Below are 18,956 nucleotides of genomic sequence, written 5' to 3'. Positions count from 1 at the left end.
GCTAGATCGCTGTTTGGCCTTGTTCATAATAGCATCAAGAATTCTTATGTTATCCAGAGTGCTAGACCCAGTGCGGAAACCAGACTGACACGGATGAAGTATCTGGTTAACATCAGACCATGCTTGGAGTTGATTTAGAACAATTGCAGCAAAGATCTTACTGGGCGTTTCGAGTAGTGAGAGTGTGCGATAATTTTCAGGCATTGTCTGGGAACCTGCCTTGAACGCAGGTATCAAAATTGATGATGTCCAGGACATGGGTATGGATTTTTCATGGCATACCTTATTATAAAAGTTCATAAGAAGGAAGGACAAGGTAAGGGGGTCAGATTCGACAACTACAGAAGCCAGGCTATTGGGTCCAGGGGCTCTGGAGCTACATAGTTTGGTAATTATATCAATGATCGCTCTTCTGCTGAAACACAATGACCAAGGTTCTGAGGTTTCAATGTCAAAATCATCCTTATTCTTGTCATAGATATTTTTAGTTAGGTAGTCTACCCAGATTGATTCCCCTATAGCATTATTGGGTAGTGGTCAACTGTTACCTCTTACTTTATTTAGGACCCCTCATATGGACTGGCTATCTCCTTTCTGTAATGCACCAATCAGTGTCTGACACTGGAGATTCTTTCCCCTGGCGACAATGCTTGCATCATCTCCTATATACATTAATCTTTTGTTTTCTCTGTACTGAGTATCCATCCCAGGTAATTGGGAGTTTTAGTAGATTCCGGAGTTCTCGACGATGATGAAACTCCTTATCATAGGAAGACATATGAGTTTTTCCCGAATCCATGATGGGAGGACCTCGTGCACATGCCACTTCAAATGTCCACTGTCTAATAAGGGACTTAATTTTGTTACAATTTACTAGAATAATATCAGTTTTTAATCTACAAATTCTTTTATTCATTATTTAAATTTTATATTCATTCCATGTTATTTTAGCACCAGAGTTAGAGATTCCAAAATTAGTGGGCCCACGTATGATAGGATTAATAATAAATATCTTTAATGTATCTACAACCAAGAATGATCACTATGGAAGGCGGGGGCAACTTCAAGATCACTAAAATAATTCAGTGCAGGCATGTTCCCACATAAATAGTCGAGGGTAGCAGATTTTGTACCAACACTCCAGGTACACTTACCAGGGGCGTCACTGTTGGTTCTGCCATTGAGGGGCCAAATCGCCCAATCTTGCAAATAGTTAGACCACACTCTGCCCTTTACATTGCTCCTCCCGTTAGTCATAACATTTGTTTGCAATATATTATCAAAGGCAACTTTCATGGTCGAAATGCCACAATGGGCATTAAGATCACCACCAAGGATCCCAATATCATTGGCCACAATCGTCAACCAATTCATCCATACCATAGCTAAGGTATCCTGAATTTCAGAAGTGCATTCTTTGGTTGGTGCATCATAAATATTGATAATAAGGATATTGGTACTATATTTTCCCTCTTTTGCATAAATTTGCACAACTAACACGTGATCATTTTTTGGTTCACAGTTAATTTCGGTCGCATGGAAAGCATGGCAAATTCCTATCAATAGGCTGCCAAAAGAGTGTCCTTTAATTCCATTTTTGGCATACAGTTGGTAGGTACAATGAAAATCTATTAGGAAAATCATTCATTAGCCATGTTTCCTGCAGTAGAAACGCTGGGAATTTTACTATATCATCGAGGGAGCCACCCGGATTCAAAAAATGCATGTGCTCTCTCGTATTCCATGTAGCAATTTTAATTTCTTATGGTTGAAATTGTTCGTGTTGAGAGAATTTTTTTAAGCCACTTCCACCCTGCCTGATTTTCAGATTGATCTACCACATTTGCGGTTATCGTAGCTTATTGTTTAGATTTGGAAATACTGCAGTGCTTGCATGAGTGAGCAGTCGTATCCGCCGGAATTGCCATATCTAATTCAAATCCCAGGAAGTTTAAAGAGTCTTCCTGGGACCTGATAAGGGCAGCTGTCGTAGGTAATACACAATTAATTTGTGAAAATGCTCCAAACGGGCGTGTTATTCGTTGAATAAAGTCAAAATCACATGATCTTAAAATCCGCAGTGTAGGAACCTTGGCACACAACTAAAGCAATAAAGGCATGTTTAGTGGTTTTTTGGTACGATTATCTATTTTCTCACTAATGGTAATAATTATATTATCAGTCTTAATTGTGCTAGCCTTAGTGGGTTCAACTTCAATTCCAACATCATCATTTACAGTTAGGGATGTTTTTTTCTCACAAGTCTTATTCAGTTTGTAGCTATCCATGAAGTCATCCAAAGAGCTTTCGTCAATGGATGACGCAATGGATACATTCACTTTCGGTTTAGCTATCTTGTTATTAGAAGTCATCCAACTCATCAAAGTGCCCGTGGTACTCGATTGCTTCTTCTTTTTCCTATGTTCACGATTCCGGGTGCACTTAGTTCTCATCTTATTAATAGGCTGATAACAGCTGTGGAATTCAGTGGCTGACTATCAACAAGGATTTTTTGTTCCTTGTTGGACTCTGTAACCGATGGAACTGCACACTGCCTATGTTGTTTAGCGCGTAACCACCTCTACGCATTGGGTAGGAAATTGGAGATTCTGCCACATTATATGAAGTCTCAGCAACTCTCTCAATTGCAAGAGAAATGTTTTGGGCATGTTCTTGACTAGCTTTCCAATTTACAACTTTTAGTTCCTCCTCGTCAATGATTACACCTGAGTTAACTTTTTGTTGTAACTTGGTTTCTAGCAACTGTCATTTTTTTTGTGTTTGATAGTATGTTTGATCAGTCAACTTTCTTAAAATTTTAAGTGCAAAATGCAAAGTCCAATAGAGGGAAACGGAATGCTTTCGACATTAGGTGGTTCATTCTCTTTAGTAGTACCAGATTGACTACTGTCCGAAATATTGATAACCTCATTCCTAGCATCCTGCTGTGATTTCTGGTAGCTAGGAAGACTAGAGAAAGGCAGCAATCAAGGTGTACTTGACAGTCGTGGTGAGGCTCTGTAATTAGGGGGCAACATTCTGAGAAATAGTGGCAGAAGTTTCATGCATAAACTCATCGCAACTTCAGGCTCAGCTGTTTGTCAGTTTGTACTGCAAAGATGGTAACATAATTACAACAAAGAAGTATCACCTATCCCATCCTGTAGGGGGAAGGTAAAATTGTGGTCATTGTTTTTTTCCGCTCGTACAGGGCGGATGAACCATGGCACTAATAGTCAATGCTGCAGGTTATACTGCTTTCTTTACAACTTAATTTTCAATTCCAGGTCTGAAAAAATAGTGATTTGGGTTGAATGGGTTGACATTTTCTCTTTGTCCTGATTATCTTGGTGCATCTTAGATGGCTTATTTTTAGCTTCACGGAAATAACTAGTACTTTTACCATATGGTTTCCCTTTACGAAGATTGTAATGTTTGGCCTTGGTAGTAGTTTTCCCAGGCATTCTCCAAGCCAATGAAACTGCTGCTTACCTCGGATCATGAAGCCTTGTTTACTCCTGCCACCACGCCAAACACAGCAAAACACACTCTGCCCACACTCTGCTCACGCTCCGTGTGAGCAGCTATAGGTAAACAGAGAGTGAGGTGCAGGCAGGAGCATCCTCCTAGAGAAATAGAAAGAGGACCAGTAAAGTTCCCTGCAACACAATCCAAAAGCCGTAGATCCTCACACAAAGACAGCAAAATACACTCTGCCCACACTCTGCCCACACTCATTTTTATATTTGTTTCCTTGTAGCAAAATTCACACTTTATACATGCGTTTTAGACTTAATCAAGTGCCTAGTTTGGAGCGGATAAGATGTTGGAGCACTGATCCTGGTCAGGGACTAAACTGTAGACTGTGTGAACATGCTACTCCTTTAGAGACTTTAAATCATTTGACTGTTGATTGTAGTAAACCAATGGATAGTAGACTTAAACATTTTAAGAAAGTAGTTCCTCAGCAGTCAAATGGTTTTGGGGAATTATTTTGGGCTTTTGATAGTGGCCATGCATAGTTTCTTGGTAGAGACCTTTTTCTTATGGAAATTGTTGTATTTGTATTAATTGTGAAAGGTTATGTTGAGCAACACAATAAAGAAAGAAAATAAATATCTCCATACCTTTGGTTGTCTTCCCCAACAAATATTGGCTCTCTGTTATGGATAGCGAAGGCAGTGTGACACTTGCCATCCAGCAAGATCTCAATCTCTGTGGTTGTCTTCTCCACTGGATATTGCCTCTCTGTTACTCACATTGAAGGCAGTCTGACATACAGCTCTATCAGGGTGCATTTTCAGCAATTTCAACCTAAGCTACATGCGAAGAGGTGCAGTCTTGTTACTCAAAAAGGATAATTAAGGAGTTCATAAAGATGATCCATGCTTTTACAAATCATATGTCTCACAGCATATTTCATAAAAACTAGGTTCTGGTACGAAACAACCCATAAATTCTTCCATCTGTTTTTCAACCGGCTGCTTGTCCTACCAACCTTTCCTAACAGATCTACTTCCTCAGCCAAGAAGTTGTGAACATCCCAACACTATACAAGGGATTTAGCGCTTGTTCTGTTTGAACCAAAGAATGTGCCATTCTTCTTTAATCTCCTTCTCTTCAGTGGCATTGGCAAGGGAATCTCTAATGCTGGTATAGACAGTGAATTTCTGCATGCGTCGGGATTTGAACTCTTCTCGGAAGAGATCATGTTTACTTTGCCAAGGTAATGGTAGTCACAACAGTGTTGCTTGCCTGTTGCCTTGGAAGGCACATGCAGAGAGCTGTGCTGGAAGGTAAAGTCTTAGCTCACAAAGTACCACATTATGGGCACTAAGGTTAAAGGTCAAAGAGGAGTAGAGGTTGGGATCATGTGTCTCCTCCTGTCTTGTAAGGTATGGCCCTGATGTGGTCTAACTGCTTTGTAATCTATTGAACGCATGTACATATATGAAAGATCTAATGCTGGAGAAGGAACCAGTTACTAACCTGTAACTAGGGTTCTCCAGCATTGGTATTTTTCAAAGTGTTATATGTGGCTCTCCTGCAAAACCTGCATGAAGCTCAATGTTGGATGCTTCCTCTGCATTACAAGAATTAGAATATGGCCTCCATGGGTGGAGTTAACGGGAGAAACATAGATTGGTTGATGGGCAAATGTCCCAAAAATGAGTCTTAAAGAGCACGAATGTGATTGCAGTTTACAGTATTACAATTGAAACTGCTTTTTTAATGTACCTGGGATTCCCAGCCTGATGACTGTGAATATTCAAAGCATGTGAATCTATAACAGATAACAATGCTAGAGGACAATAAGTACAGGTAAGTAATATTTTCCTTGTCTTAGGATCTGCCTCATCAATTATGACATAAATTGCAGGGGCAAATGTTTAAAAAACCTAGGCATACGTGTGATGGTGTGACTTAAAAATAATGGAAAATGGCTTAAAGTAGCTTAAAAGCTATTATAGCACCAAAAGAGTTTAAAGGATGGCAGCACTGTATCTATTCTTTAAGGTGAAATACAACTAATGAAAATGAATGCACTAATCAGAACAATGCACTTGTTTGGAAGTATCCCACACATAGAGAGAATAACATTTCTCACATATGTCTACACAGAAGAAAAAAAATCTAAGTTTCTCGGAGTGTTCTAAAGAGAATTAAAGTAAAGCAAGGTGTGGCTTCTCTAATCTGTTTCTCTATTATGGGCGTTTAGGACAAAAAAGGCTTGGGTGATTAACTGGGGCCTTGCTATATGTCATGGGACCTAAGAAGAATCTATAAACTAAAATAACACACTGAAATAATCCAAACATCAGGTTTAAAGGTTGGTGTGTAGTGGACGGGAATAAGATAATAACTGGGTACCAAAGGGGCTTCCCATACAATACTTCTGACAATCTGGAAGTTAAGGCAGATACTATCTTGAGTTGATCAATGTTCTTGACAAGGACCTGATTACTACTTCATTTGTTTACAAGGTGTTGGCTTGGAAATTGTGATCCCAGATTTCACAACACATAAGGCATTGTGAAATCTGGAGCTTCCTATTGAAATTGTAGAAGTAGACAGGGAATTAAAATCAGCTTTTGAATCCACATTAGGACAATCATTGTTACATATTGCACAATACAAGTTCTGGAACCATACTGTTCTGTCACTAAACTGGAACTCCTTACAAACACGTTGACCTCGTTTTAGTCATATATTCATGCTGGATTGTAATGATTTTTACATGTAATACAGTTGCTCTCTTCTTGTGTGAACATGTTACGTGCCTCAACATGGCATTTGATACTTACATAATCACTTGTTAGGACTGTCAAAGTTGGAAAAAAAGACCTTGTCAAGATTTCTAAAAGCAAACAAACCCCTGTGCAACCAGCCCCTTGATGCCTGTGGGTTTTCCAAATGTAAAAATAAATAAAATACCTAAACTTGGAAAATAAGCTAAGAGCACATAGCACATAGCACAGCAAGTAGAAAAGTGTCAATTGACGCCGGTTTACAAATCTACCACAATTCTATATCAAATATCAAGGGACACACTTTTCTACTTAAACACAACTTTCATGCGGCATGCGGTACCAACGTGTCAAAGGAAAGGTTCAAACCCCAGAGCTAAGTAATATTTTAAAACATGCATTACAGAAAGATGACTCATGGAGCAGAGCGACCCATGCTTCATTGTGGCATTCAACCTGAATGTGCATCTATTCATAATGTAATTTCCTGAGGTTGTCTCTTGTCTACCTATGAAGATTCACGCCCCAAGCTTTATTTCGCTTCTTTCCCTGAAGCATGAGTCAGCTTTCTTACACCGCTTGCTCTGGCAGATAATCCATTAATATTCATGCACGAGTTTTGTTCATTGCTGTAAGATATCCATGACATTTTGTGAGTGACTACCACCACCCATAATGAGTGAGCCCAAGATAACATGTATCTAGCTGAAGAGTAGCAATGGCATTGTTCTAGAGTCTGAGTGGCACTACCAGTCTGCACGTTTCTCCGTATTTGGTCAATAGATGGCAGTGCACATATGGTGATAAAACGTGCAGCACTGTAAAGAAAACCATTATCAAATAGAAACAAAAAAGTTCAAGCTAAATAATATGAACAAATATATGACCAACATTCTCAGGCATGCACGACAAACACATGGAACAAATCTTAGACAAAACATCTACCACCACCATAAGAGCAGTAGATTATACTAGCAGGACCTTCATCATGGAATCTAGCAAGAAACTGTGTGACGACATTGATGACTAAGCAGAAGAGTCAGCAGTCCCTGCTCCCGTTTGATGTCTAACGTAGCATCAGTGGATGTTTTGAAAGAATTTACATGATTGTCTTTTTGACATTAATATACACCAATCATTTTTTTTTTTATCTGTGATAATGTCATAGCATAACATGGATAGATTTCTCTCTAGTCAAAAACATTTCACAATGTCTGTGTAAAATCACGTAGGATGACTAGATATGTTTATTTCAGGAGGTTGTTCTATACAACATGCTCCCATTAACATGTACAGTAAAGCATTAAAATAAACCGATTTATAGATATATTTCATATGAGAACCACACGATAAAGATAAACAATAATGCCCCTTTGTTGTAAACGGTCTACTAAGCATGTGTATGAAAAGAGACAATAAGATTGTGAACACATTCAGAGTGCACTATGCTGTACATTATATCACAACACAAGAGAATACCACAACCATTCGTACGTCATTGCCTCAGCTTTCTTCAACCCTGCTTCAATTACCCTAGACATTGCCACTCTATTTTCCTATAGTTTTAATAGTCGTCATGAGTATACCGTATGATACCCCATCATCATATCATTTTAAAGGTTTATCCACATGTTCTAATCTCCAGCAGGCTCAGAGTAGTCCCACCGTGCACCTTCCCCAAAACACAAACTGATGGCTCCTTCACATACAGGCTCAACGGAAATGCATTTCATGTATGCAATGATAAGTATTCTTGCCTTTGCCATTGGAAGTGTAAGCTTAGCCCCACCAAACCAAATTCAACAGTGTAACTACACCAACTGGTGGTTTTTAATGTCACCTTTGCCAAATATGTATTCAGAAAATATGCTAGTTTTAAAAGATCATCATTGGCATGATATGATATGATGATTTATTTATATAGTTTTCATGGGTTTTGACCCATGTTGAATCAATAGACTGGGTAGATGTGGGAATGAGCTGTCGCCGCCCATTATTCTATCCCAGAACAAACTAAATCAATAGACTGGGTGGATGTGGGGATGAGCTATCGCCGCCCACATTCACGCCAGAATAGGAGAACTGCGCAGTTGGCACGAGACCACTCCAAAGATACAACCTTCTTGTGGGGAATTCATTTTCTTAATCCCAAAAATGGTTGCATTACCAGTACTCACCACTATCAGAAAGCCGGCGTTTTAAAACCACCAGACTTTTGTGTAAAACTGAACAAATGAAACAAAACCAGACCAAGGAAAGACTTGCTAAGAGGTGGATACAATGTAAAACTATATTCTGAAATGACTTGAAGGAAGTAATTATTTAATGTGTATGTAAAAATTGTCAGTTTGATTTGAATGTAGAAAACTGGGAACAAAAAGTGACATTTAGCTGAAACCTGGCTTAATGAAACTGAATTCTGCCTGACAACTACCCCCGACAGGAGTTGATACTGGATCAACAGCTGTGTTCCCAGGCCTGGCTTCCAGGCCTGGCTGCATCCTGAGGTTACATGGCCATGTTGATTAGATTAGGGGTGGAGCAGCTGGGGACTACAGGGAGTTGAACAAAGGCCTGTCCTGGACTCAGGCAAATGTTATATTGGGGGGCCGTAAAGTGGCTTCCTCTTAGGGGAAACTGGGAGGGGCAGTGCCTCTGCTAGCAGCTGAGCTTGGGGCAAGTGGATAAACCAGTTATTTCACCCTGTGATGTGGGAAGCCACACCCCTTTTTGACCAGGGCATCATTTTAAAAAGATAGATAACTCAAAGTGCGGACTTGTCAGAATTATATAAGTAATATCATTATTTTTGTGATTTTTCTGTGAACATTTTGAGATGCGTTAGGACCCTGTGGTGTATTCTGGGGGGTTGCTAGCGGAAAATAGGGTCTCACTCCAAATGTCTGCATATTAAAAATCTGACACTTCATCAATTAATGTCCATACTCCTTGCGCACATGTGTGTAAATTTGGGTAAATGTCTGATATTGCAAAACCAGTTAAAAAGCGCAAAATGTTGTCATTTTTGAATGCAAGCCCCCAGGAAGATCAGAGGCAGACAAGCATGGACCATAAGGAATATATAATGTGCACATGTAATTTCAACAAATTGTATATCTGGGAAGGATGTATTTGAATCAAATATAGATTTGTGGGCAAACTGACCAGGGGAGAATCCTCTGACCCATAAAACCTACAGCATCACTCTGACTCACATTTCCTTCCCCCAATCATGGGAGAGGGGAGAATTGGGCCAATGACAAGTAGAGAGGGGTAGGCTTAGCTAGGCCCAGGCACACACCCATTTTCAAAACACATAAAAAGAGACTGCTGGGACATGTAGAGACATTCAAATCCAGTTGCTGCGGAGCGTTTTGCCAGACCAACAACCCCAAGATACCAGTTCCAGACTGACTCCAGCTACATACTCCAGAACCTAGAACTTATACTTTAGAACCTAAATCAGAGGCCTAAAACCACAAGCTGAGTTCTCTGCAGCAGGCCTCAAATCATTGCAAGATACTCACAGCTGGGCGAGCTGCTTGAATCCCTTGCCAAGAACTTTTGCCAGGACCAGTGCAGAGATCCAGGAGCCGTGCAGAGACCGCTGTATCCGGACAGACCAGACCAGTGACAGACCAGACCAGACCATGCAGAACCGCAGACCCAGAGACCAGATCGCTGTGAAGTGCCGCTAGCCTGATTGATCAGATCCGTGACGAGGTCCAGTCCTTCCAAAATATATTGTGAGTACTTAGGTCAGATTGTGACAGAAATAAGCTCTTAGTTTAAAATAATCTAATCCAAACTATTTTAATCTAACCAGAACTGCCTCCTAGAAGTTGTCACTTGTCATTTTGTAAAGCTGCACCACTGTCACTTGTCAATTCTGCAGCTGCATAGCTGTCACTTTGATTTAGTTTAAAGAGTTACTTTAAATCTGAAAAACGACCCTTACGAAATCGTTCATATCTCTGGAATCGTTCGAATCTCAGCTTTCCAACGAACCTAGAACCGACTTGCTACTCCTTATACTTTTGCCGTAATCACGATTCACGCACTCGCGAATTTTACCACGATTTGCGATTTGGTTAAAAATCCAGCCACGTGTAACCATCAGCAGTCATTACTTTCCTTGCTAAAAATGTGTTTGCCTCTTAATCACCATCTCTGAATCATTGCTAAAGTGAGCCTGAACTCATCCCAAGTATCTCTCACTCACCCTGAACATCCTAAAGGGAATTAAAACCATTTTCGGCATATTTTTCACTTCCTTGCCACCACATTCAAAGCACTTGGGCCGGTGTTTTAAAACTCATACCTGATTTCTCTAAGTTGCTGGGGGGGGGAATTGAACTGAATTATATTTGATTGCATTTCTAAGAACTGTGTGCTCTCCTCTTCATCTCCTTACATTGCATAAAGGGGGGGTGAATTGTCAAAGAAAAGTGATTGCTTGTTTTGTTGAAATCATACAAGTATTTTTGCTACTTTATCCATCCTATACTAACTCCTCATTGATTATAAAGAAGTGTGCTAGTGTCAGATTACCCATTGTTGATTAACATTATATTTATAAGGGCGATATCGATTATTAATTTATTATAAAAGCGTGGTATCTATATTTTGTCTTATTTCTCAAATAAACCTTTTAAACTTGCAAAACAGAACTACTTCTTGGCTCAGTGGGGTCAGGGGGATTCTAAGAGAGGGGTGTTATATAGGGGTAGTCATCCAGAACTCATGAACTGGACATAAAGATATATCAATAAGCGTTTCCATTCAGTATCCCAGACTAGGCATTGACTTAGCTGTAGTGTTGAATTGAATCTTCTTACATAGTGCCTATACACAATATGTTTCAAAGCGCTTCAAGGCAAGGGAGGGAACACAGAAAAATAAAACAGTGAACATTCTTACAAGGCCTTGAACAAAAAAAAATGTGTAGTTAACTATTGTGCTCGGCCTGGCGACATTTCAGATAGTGCAAGAGCTAGAACAGCGAAAGAAAGGGAGGAGGTAGGTGGGAAGGAAATGGGAACATACAGACGACTAACGTACTAGGTCTGACGACATTTCTGATAGAGTCAGAAAATTACAAGAGGAGAGGGTATCGGGAGGAGAAGGAAGGAGAGAAACACAACAAGCGACTATCGTACTGACAACATTTCAGATAGTGCTGGAGGGGCAAGCAGAGAGATAAGTGGGAGGGGGCGGAGACAAACAATGAAGCTATCATAATATGTCTGAGGACAATTCTGATAGATTAAGTGCATAGAGTAAGAAGGGATGGTGTTAGGACATGTATGGGATTTTTGCCAGCATACAATATATAGCAGTTTTGCTAGCAAACAATATACATTAAAAAACACAGCCAGTCCCAGTTTGGTACTGCAGGCTTTCAGGGCACACATTAAAAAAAAAAAAAAACATAGTGTGCTGCCAGGTTAAAATAATGAGGTGCACAATTTATATTGGATGCTTCATGTGTGAAGACTACATTAGAATACATAACTGATTAACATTACTAACCTAACTAAAGTACTAATTTCAAATTAACTAACATTATAATGCAGTCTTCTATGCACTATGAGGTACAGTCCATGTTTTGGGTGCACTGTTTAAAATTAATTTTCAATGAGGAAATGCACGCTAGCGTTTTCTTCAGCTTGTGGAGAACAGAAAATATGTAAGATATAGGAAGCAAAACGAAACAGTTACTCTGGACATGGAGTCTTCATTGTTTTGAAAATGAATGCTGGCACTGGGCACATTCTTTTTACCCTGATTGGTAAGGCAGACAAGCCACGTCAACAAGGGGGCTGAATGAGAGTTTTGCTTATGAAGAAAAAAGAGGGAGTTGGCAGTTCATGCTGGGTTTCAGGAGACAGACAGACGGTGCTATCTCTGAGGGTCAAGCCCTGACTTTGAATCTAATCAGTTGGCGCTCCCCATACATGTACGGAGGAGTTTCGCACTGAGAGCGGGACCGCAAAAGACAGCGAGGTCGTGCAAAGAACTCAGATCACTGGCCTTGGTAAGAGATTTGTGCCAAGTGAGGAAAAAAAGGAGAATGGTGTGCAAGTGTTGCTAGAATCCATTGGCAGTGCAGAGAAGTTAGAAATCATTGTATGTTGATTTTTCTCTCTATATATATTCAAAGTGTAAGAACATAAATTCATGTTTGCAAAATACCTGCTTGTTTCTGTTTGGTTCTCTTATATCTGGCAGGTGATGCTGTAAATATCATGTGGTAAGATTCTGTGGTTGGTAACTGTATTTTAACACAAAGTGCAGATACAAAAATATAAACTGAGATTTTGGTGTCATTTATGCATCTGTGAATTATTTATATATGAGGCGCAGAAGTGATGTTCATACCAGTGCAGTAGTATATTTACCAATTTATCATTGTAGCTAAAATAGCAAACAGGAGAAATTCAGTAATAGACATCTGCAAAGTAGGAAATTGTGTGCAATGTGATGAGTGATTCCTTCCTTGCATCCTGAAAGGAAGGGGTACCTAATCTGGCACATAGATTACTGGATGTACATAAGCCAGTAATATCAGCCACAAACTATAGGTGGCGCCTTGAATAAACTCATTGGGTTCTCTGAAGTGTTCTCAGTCTGGGGCTCTCTACAGGCGACTAGAAGGCTTTCTAATAGAAAGGAAAGGTGTGTTTTATGATGGGGTTATAGTATTAAAAAAACATGCTCAACACTATACCACAGGAATAAGATAATTCTGAAAATACCGCAAGGTGAGATACCACTAAAATTACTGCCAATACAAGCCAGCAAGATATGGTCACTAAAATAGTGTGATACCAGACCCACTCTAAATGTAAGACTAGTTTACTGCCAAATTACCACCAATATTCTTACAGTAAGAAATACCACCAAATACCAAATTTACCCCAATAAGACAAAATCTCTTACAACGGGGAGAGAGGAGAGAGGGAAAAAGAGGAAAGGGAGAAAGGAGAGACCAAGAGTAGGAAGTGAAAGAGAATGTAGAGGCAGGAAAGGAGAGACAATACAATTCCAGTCTTTTGTAATAACACATACGGTTGGAGGAACAGCAAGTGCAAGACAGGATACAGGGTCACAATGAGTACGTGATGCAGCGTAAGTCCGTCATGAGAGAAGCACCATGAGTCAAATGAGTCCAAGGTCCAAATCAGGCATTAGCCTACAACACGGTGCAGCCAACTCCTACAATGGTATGAAGTAGGGGGGTGCAGAGGAAGAGGGCTAAGGTGACTGGGAAGGAAGAAAGGAAGGCCATGGAGGGAACACATACATAAGGAAGAGTGGGTAGACAGGAAAGGCATACAGTCATCACAGGCAAACCAGGTGTGGGGGCAGGAGAAGCGGCATACAGTCCATACAGGTAACCAGGGGGAGTGGTCAGGGGAAGAGGAAAGCAATGGAAAAGGGGAGAAGAAGCCTTATCTTACTAGGACTGACAACAATTTTAATGGTGCAAGGGATAAGACAATAGGTCAGGGAGGGGAGAGAGGAAGAACAGGCAGTGCTATCATACTTGACACAAAGGGCAGTTCAGGAATGCAGGTGCAAGTAGGGGGGGCAATGGAGAGGTAGAGAAGATAAGCAGAAAAAAAGAGGGAAAAAGGGTGGATGCAAATGCTGATGAAATGCATATGAACAGGAGCCACAACAGTGCGATGAGTATGCCATCCACAAAGACCAATGGGAAAATGCAGTGAAACAGAGGTCGAGAGTGCACATACGAGATAGAAGAAGTTCAATGAGAACACTCCATGAATCGAGAGTAAGTGGTAGGCAGACATGCTTTTGGAAGATCAGCAAGAACTTGTCCATGTATTAAAGTCAATATTGGCAGACAAGCATTAGGAACCCCAGCAATAGTTATGGTGAGCACTGAAAAACATTCAAGTCCAAGGTGTATGCATGAAGATACAGGGTCAGTTTCAGCAAGAATGTCAAGCAGTCGAGGTACCTTCATATGAGGATCATCAGTGTTCGCAATCATCGCAGGAGGGAAAGCAGAAAGGGAGGGCACGAAGAAGTAGCAGACCGGTTGAGGGATAGGAGCAGCATGCAGCAGTGGAGGGGTGGCAAGGCCCGGGATAAGCAGGAGGCAGGGGTGGGGGGCAGTGTGAGAAAGGCCAAAGAGAGGAAAGGGGGTGGGCGGCACAGCATGTGTTCAGGCCGGACTGCCAGGCAGCATCGCAAGGGCCTTAAGTGGGTATTGATGTTGGGGCCGGCTTCACCTTGCTGGCTCCCATGAGTGGCTAAGGTAGTTTGAACAGCCAATCAAATCATCAGCCAGTAATACAAATTGGCAGACTGCATCATGGTGAATGATAAGGTTTCTCCTTTTAAATATTTAGATTGAGGATGACGTTCTTAACAGAATATTCCTTTCACAGAATTTGAAAAAAATTAACTTTATTTTCTGTCATGTTCTGTCAACGAAGGTAATCCATATCTAAAGGTCTACACTTTTGATTGTGCATACTGGCTATCAAGGCTGGTAGGTTAAGGCATAGCTGTATAAACAAATCCTGCCAAATGAAACCACAGGGAAAGGCAGTGGCACACTATCAGGCAAAGTTCACTAATCAAACAGATTGAGGTGTACGACAAGCTCTGTTTTAAATCTCATGAAGCCCACAGTATTACTTAAAAAAAAAAGTTAGTGCATGCAACTTCATAAACTTCTGAACAGTAATCTGCATAATTTCCAAAAAGTTAATGTGTACGAGGTGCACAGGTATAAAGTGCAATGTCAACATCAGTCAATAAAGTGCAAATGCTTTAAAGTGCTATCAATGTGGCCCCCAGTGTAAAATCTGTGATTTGCAATTCTTCTACCACCATTTTGAATGCTAGTGTGCCAAATGCTATGCCACCTGTGTCCACCACCGCTGAAAATGTGACCCCCAGTGTAAAATCTGTGATTTGCAATTCTTCTACCACCATTTTGAATGCTAGTGTGCCAAATGCTATGCCACCTGTGTCCACCACCTCTGAAAAGGAGGCCCCCAGTGTAAAATCTGTGATTTGCAATTCTTCTACCACCATTTTGAATGCTAGTGTGCCAAATGCTATGCCACCTGTGTCCACCACCTCTGAAAATGAGACCCCCAGTGTAAAATCTGTGATTTGCAATTCTTCTACCACCATTTTGAATGCTAGTGTGCCAAATGCTATGCCACCTGTGTCCACCACCGCTGAAAATGTGACCCCCAGTGTAAAATCTGTGATTTGCAATTCTTCTACCACCATTTTGAATGCTAGTGTGCCAAATGCTATGCCACATGTGTCCACCACCTCTGAAAATGTGACCCCCAGTGTAAAATCTGGGTTGTGCATCTCCCCTAACACCCAGAGCTCAACCCCTCCCTCCACCAAACCCTCTCTCATCATGAACCCCCTCTTAGCCACTACTGAACCCCACCTGAAATGCGCCATGATTAACGCTAGGTCCATCAATGCCCAAGCCCTAGACATCCACGACCTCCTAACCTCCCACGACCTAGATCTACTCATGATCTCAGAAACATGGCTACATGAGGCCTCCGGCCCGACGCTATACCTCGCCCTACCCCCTGGCTATTCCATAACTAGACAAGCACGCCTCTCCAAAGGTGGAGGTGGAGCAATTATTGCCAGAGACTCGCTCTCTATCAGAAAAGTAGAGAAATCCCTGACCAACAACAACAGCGACTACCTCCAAGTCAAAATAACCCTCTCTCCCCACTGCACCATTACTGTGCACACTATCTACCGCCCTCCAGGCCCAACAGGAGACTTCCAAGCCTCTCTCATCCACCTCCTCTCTGACAACCTCAAAAAACAGTCTAAAGCCATTCTCCTCGGGGATGTCAACCTAGGGCTCCGGGATAGTAAGGACGTAGCAGCCAAATCCCTTGACTCTGCCCTCAATGCTCTAGGCTACAAGAACACCATCCTTAGCCCAACTCACACTCAGGGCAGAACGCTCGACTGGATAGCACAGCACAACTGCCCACTCATCATCACAGGTAACAATCCCACCCTGTGGTCTGACCATCACATCATCACCTTTAGCATCCTCACCACTAGCTCCCCTGCTGCCCCCTTACCTCAACCGCTCCCACCTTGCCTCGCCAGAAGCTCCCGCCAGCTCACTAAGGAAAGGCTACTGCCCTTCCTCCAAGGCCCAGCCTTCAGACCACCTTTTTCATCAGACCCAGAAACACTTGCAACAACCTATGATACTGCCATCAAAGCAGCTATCAACTCCATTGCCCCTCTAAAACCTCGCAAATCCAAACCCACTACCCATTCCAACTCTTGGTTCACCCCTGAGCTCCTAACACTCCGCAACGAGAAAAAAGCCGCACTCACACAGTGGCAAACGTCCCACTCTGAAAAAGACCAGATGAATTTTAAAGCCCTATCCACCAAATAGAAAAAGGCAATCACCCAAGCAAAGGCCAAATCCTTTGAATCTAGAATCTCAGAAGCCCAATCTAGCACAAAAGAAATCTTCACCATTTTCAGAGAGCTCGAGACACCGACTCCCGCCCCCCAGAATTTCACCAAAGACAAAGACTGGTGTGACAAAATGCAAACGGCCATGCAAACCAAATCAAGCCTCCTCAAAAGCAAAATACTAGCCACTAAACAAGCCCTACCCAGTATGCATATCCCTATCCCATCAGCTGCTCCGGATCCCCCCCTACCCTTCTCCTTCAAACCCATTCAAGAAAAAGACATCATCAACATTATGAGGAACATCAAGCCCTCTAAATGCAAAGGTGATGCATGCCCAGCCTCCATTATCAAAGACTGCACGGAAGCGCTAGCTCCTTTCCTAACAGCCTTTGTGAATGCCTCATTTTACCACAGGGAAAGTCCCCGCCTCCCTCAAGGAAGCTTGGGTCCGCCCTCTTTTGAAAAAACCAACTCTCGATCCCACCTCCCCCAACAACTACAGACCCATCACCACTGTCCCATTCCTCCTCAAAATATTGGACAAAGCAGCCTACTTGCAGGTCCAGCACTTCATTGAAGAGAACAAACTCCTTGGACTCCGCCAATCTGGCTTCCGCCCCAGACACGGGACCGAAACCGCCCTACTTGACCTGAAAAATCAAATGGACGATGCTAGAGACATGGGTAAACCAGCAATTCTCCTACTCCTTGACCTATCCGCGGCATTCGACCTCGTGGATCATGGCGTCCTATGCCACCACGTTTCCTCCACTGCCAAATTCTCCCCAGAGGCCACAGCATGGATCACCTCCTTCTTACAAGACAGAACCATGCAAGTATTCTCTGACCTAGCCGCCGCATCACCAACTATTATACTTTGTGGTGTACCCCAAGGTTCCTGTCTCTCCCCCACCCTGTACAACATCTTCACACGACCCCTCTTCCTCATCCTCAATGCTATGGGCATCTCATACACCAACTACGCCGACGACACCCAGATCCTCCTCACTCTCACAGGTAACTATGACACCGACTCCCTGACCCTCAACAACCTCTACAACACCATCCAAGCCTGGATGGCAGACAACGGACTATGCCTCAACTCTGACAAGACGGAACTCCTCCTGGTAGGTTCCCCCGACACACTAAAAAATCTAGATGCCCAATTCAGCCACTTCACCATTGACTCCATTAAAATCCCGGTCTTCAATTCTGTCAAAACTCTGGGAGTCTACCTGGACTCCAGCCTATCCATGGATAGACAAGTCAACGCAATAGCATCCGCAGCTGCATATCATGCCAAACTTATCAACACAATCAGGCCCTTTTTCTCCAAAGAGAACTCCACCACCATAGCCAGAGCCATCACCGGCTCCAGGCTAGACTACTGCAACGTACTCTTCCTAGGAAGCTCCAACAAAAACTTAGAGAGACTACAAGTAATACAGAACAATGCTCTCCGGGCAGCCCAAGGCATTGCTAAAAGAGAACACATTTCTGAAGCCAGAAAACTAGCCCACTGGCTCCCAATAAAGGAAAGGATCGTATTCAAAGCCCTAACACTGACCCACAAGTGCATTCACTTTACTGCCCCAGCATACCTCTCTCAAAGGATCCACCCTGTCTCAACTACCAGGCCAACCAGATCACGGTACACCAACATGCTCTCTGTGCCACTAGTAAAAAGAGTAAAAGCGGGTGGATCCAGCTTCCCCTATCTCGCGCCCACTCACTGGAATGCCCTACCTCCCACTATCAGTGGTGAGGACTCCCTCACCACCTTCCGCAAAACGCTGAAAACTACCCTCTTCACATAAGGGCCGACACATCAGCACGAATACTTATCATATATGTTGTAATATACGACCAAATGCAATATTTGTAACAACAGTATGATTTCTTGTACTATTCATAATGTGTCAACAATCGCTATCATGTGTACCATGTAACTAAGTTATTGCAAGTAACAGCGCCTCAATGCCCCTGGGCTGCTTGCGCGCTATATAAATATAAATAAATACATGAATAAATAGATCAAAAGATCATGTCATTGTTGGGAATATGTGCAAAGCACTGGTTAATCGCTGCTGTTTGACAGAATGCTTTTAGTTGACTTTCACTTAATTTCCTCTGCACTATCTTCCGAAATGCTGTTTTCATATATTGAGGTGTTCATTCTGGAATGGACAAAGGGCTCATTCACAACTCTGATTTTGGATCAACTAATGTATATTT

The sequence above is a fragment of the Ambystoma mexicanum genome, chromosome 7p, assembly GCF_040938575.1.
Source record: "Ambystoma mexicanum isolate Mex_15411 chromosome 7p, UKY_AmexF1_1, whole genome shotgun sequence".
NCBI lineage: Eukaryota > Metazoa > Chordata > Amphibia > Caudata > Ambystomatidae > Ambystoma > Ambystoma mexicanum.
This window is presented reverse-complemented; position numbering follows the sequence as displayed.